The sequence below is a fragment of the Pinus tabuliformis genome, chromosome X (genome assembly GCF_031772625.1).
Source record: "Pinus tabuliformis cultivar Carrire ecotype Pingquan chromosome X, CPIR1, whole genome shotgun sequence".
NCBI classification, from domain to species: Eukaryota; Viridiplantae; Streptophyta; class Pinopsida; order Pinales; family Pinaceae; genus Pinus; species Pinus tabuliformis.
The window spans coordinates 1000598998-1000603117 of record NC_142308.1 but is presented as its reverse complement, the minus strand read 5'-3'; positions in this window follow the sequence as shown (position 1 = coordinate 1000603117).

Sequence of the window (4120 nt, the reverse complement as noted above, 5' to 3'; positions counted from 1 at the left end):
CCTAACCCTAGGAGATGAAGCGCCAAAAGATTTTGGGCTCCACTTGGGTTAGTTGGAACGTCAAATTCCCAGGGTCATAACTTTGGAATACAATCTCTGTTTGACTATTATAATACCTTCTTTTGAATATCTCGAATAGGAAATCGAAAAAAGAAAATTGGTGACCTATTTTGGCACTTTTATAGTCTCTCTAGCTTCCCAAAAAACGTCTTTTAGGCCCTCAAAATGGCTTTGAAAATTTAGGTCTCGAAAAACTGCTAAAAATAGTAAGTTTTACTATAATCAAGGAAACTAAAAAGAAATGGTGGGGGTTTAAGTGGAATAGGTGAGTGGCCACCAATATCCACGTAGATCAATCCTCCCCCCTTAGGGAGAAATGGTCTCCATTGTGTTGAATGTCTCAATGAGATGGTAAAATGTTGTTGAACTTGATCCTCGGTGACCCACTTGCCTTGTTGAAGGACTTGGTCTTCTTTGAAAACTCGATATAGTTGGATCCTTTGCTCATGAGTGTTCTTTATTTATGTGTCCATGATCTTGTTAGTTGTGTCCTACTCGATGCAAATTAGGTTGAGCTCTATTGGTTTCAATTACTTAGCAACATCGGAAGTGTCTAACAATGGGGGAAACTATAGTCACATCTAGTTTACATGGAATACTAGGTGCAGGGCAAAGAACAGTGAAATGTTGAGCTTGAATACATTGTCCCCTACAAACTTGTTGATGGTGTATGACCCATATCAGAGTGGATGAAGCTTGCAGTGGGGCTCAACGAGGCACTCCTTCTGAAAATTTAACCAAACCTTATCGCCCACCTAGTACTTGTGTTGGACTCAATTTTGATCATGACGTTGCTTGTACTTAGCATTAGATTTATCCAATATGTCATGGATCTACTAGTGGACATGCTAAATGTACTCAATGAAGTTGTTAGCTAGGTCAGCTTCACACTGGACATGAGTTGAATCTACATGAGTAGCTCCAAATGGTATGGCCACATCAATGGGACATAGTGACTGGAACCCCAACCCCACCTGAAAGGGACTATGGTCAGTTGAGTTATGCAGAGTTCTGTTGTAGTTTTGATAGGCATAGGGGGGTCTTTCATCCCATGTGCACGGATGTTTCAAGTTGTAGATGCAAAAAATGTGCATGACCATCATGTTGACAACCTTTCTTTGGACATCAATTTGTGGGTGGAAGGTCCTAGACTTAGTGAGCTTGGTATCAAGCATCGACGAGAGGCTTGAAACAATGGATTATGGGATCTCTGAATGTACTTAAACCCATTCAAGGAAGAGCTTAGCAGTGGGTTATGCTATGATACTCTTCTTGCAGGCTGTCATAATGGTCATCTTAGACAAATTGTCAATAACCACAAACACACAGTCGTTGCCATTCTTAGTAGAATGAATGTGTGACATGTAATCCATGGAGATGGATTCCCAATGCTGACTAGGAGTAGGCAGAGCAGTATATAGGCCTTTCTTCTTGATTATCGGTTTGGCAATGTCACAAGTAGTGCACGATCAACATCCTGTTGAAGGTTCAACTAATAAAAATACCTCTGCGGCATTGCCACTTTTTTCTGTACTCAAATACCTGATAGTTAATATAGAGTCTCCAGGTGTCATCTTTCTTCTCTACCAACATGATTGAGCTCCCACAAGGTTATGAAATTCGCTTGATGTTTCCTTTCTACAACAATTCTTGAATATGCCTCATAATTTCATCATTCTCTAGAATATAACATCACTAGATTGGTTCATTGGGTAGTGGTGTGCCCGAGGTCCGATAGATGGAGCGCTTGGATTGACAGTGCAAAGGTTCCCCTCTGGGTGAGGTGAAGATGTCTCTTTACTCTTCCATGACCTTATCCATCTACTGTTGCCATGAGGAAGAGCGTTGTCTGGAGGCTGTGGATGTGGCTACAATCTTCTTCTTGCCTTGATGGTGAATCATAAGGAAGACAAATTTCCTAGTCTAGGAAATGGTCTTACTATGTTGCTTCACAGAGATCAAAGAGATGGGAGTAGGTGGTGATATCTCCAGTATCTTGTATAACTTAATTCCCAAAGAAATAATAACAGTGCAAGTCCTAGACTCATAATATCATGACACCTCCACAAGTATGGTAGGCCTAATAATACATCACAAACTTCAAGAGGAGGAACATCACACAGTACCTCATTTATAAAGGGCTTGATGCTGTAGGGAAAGTGGCACTGCTGGGTGATGTGGAGATCTTATCTTTTATGAAGCTACCCCATGGCGTACACCTACGAGTGTGGTGTGGTTGGTAGGGAAAACCAGTTCATGAGATAGGTGTTGCCAAGCGAGGATATTTCTAGGAACTCCATCTCATCCTGGATGTACTTGTGTAGACAGACGCGGTACTTGAGTACCAAATGTCACCCAAACCTTGATACCCAACTTCCTGCGAAGGGTATGAAAAATATTTCCGAACTCTAGAACATCTTTGTCCCTTCCCTTCCATAGCATGGTCAACTTTATAAATTTATCTTCATACCTCCTGACAGGGTAATATTGTTCCTTGATGGCTTCTCAGAAAGAATTCCAAGTCGGTGCAGTTGAAAATAGTGAGGGTTCCCTCTCGTCCTTTTGTTCGTAGTAGGTTTCCCACCAGTCCTTGACATGGGGGCGGGCTTTGAGGAGTGAAAAAATAATCTTTTCCCAATTGGAAAAGTCATGAACTAAAAAATGTCCTTCAAAGTTGACTTGTACCTTAAAAGGAGTGGTGCTTCTAGAGTGATTGTTGGATGAAGATGTGTTGCCTATGGGTAGACGTCAAAGGATCTGGGCAAAGTTATCCATCAATGTCTTCCGCTGTCGCTTGAGGGCTTCCTCGAGAAATATTTTGAAAGGATCTCCTCCTCCCTTGTCTTTATTTTCTTCTGCCATGGGAGGTCATCAAGGTTTGTGACACTGGTCTTGAAAAGTTTCAACCAATTTGAACCCTAACTCCTTATACCATAACCTTATTAGGGACATGAAAATAAAAATAGAAAAAGGGAAAACCACTCTAATACCCCCTATCTAGACTTATGCAGGAACTCAAAAAAATACAAATATAAACATAAACATAGAGATGCAATAGAAATAAATCTTCATTTTTTTAATGTCAAAGAACTCAAAGATGCTTACAAACAGAATGTAAATAGACCAACAAGGGTGATTGTAGCTTATCTCTAAGAAGAGATGTGGCGTCTACATGCCTCTGAAATATGTTACAATGAAGCTTGATGGCCTTTTTATCATTGAGAAACAATGTGAAACCCTAAACATCCAAAAACCTAACCCTAGGAGATAAATCGCCAAAAGCTTGTGGGCCCTATTGCGGTTAGGTGGAACATCAAATTCCGAGGGTCATAACTTTAGGATACCATTTGTGGTTTGTCCTTCACCAAAAGGTGGGTTAATACTGTTTGTCATTTTGCACTTTTTTGTTGCCTTCTACTATACCGTATTTCACAGAACAAATTCATATTAGTTTTTTGTAAACAATAAATTTTTTTGCAATTCACTTTTTTAGTAATATTTTCAGTTAGTCCTATCTTTGGGCCAATCGTTGTAATACCATATACAACATACCTCAATTCATACAACAACAAAAAAAAAGAACAATACCAAAAAAGAAAGAAAAAATAAAAACAGTAAAAACAAAAAAAAACAAAACAATTAATTAATTATATTGGTATCTATACAATATATTTTTGCATATTATTTATATATACTTATTTATTTTTGCATATGGTTTATATACTTATTTCCCATGATGTTATTATGGTACTTCTATTATTTATACTCCACATTTATGATCTATAATGTTTCTTGTAATTTTTTGGTTTCATTTCAACTACCCAAGGTTGTTGTAGAGGTTCTTAAACCTCCATCCATAATGTTTGCCTTTATGCCCATTCATGTTTTTACATTTGCTATAAAGCCCAGGGTATTTTGATGTAATCTGTTTAATTTTTTGCCTTTATGCCCATTCATGTTTTTACATTTGCTATAAAGCCCAGGGTATTTTGATGTAATCTGTTTAATTTTTTGGATTGTAATTTTAAAAGCCCAGGGTATTTTGATGTAATTTGTTTAA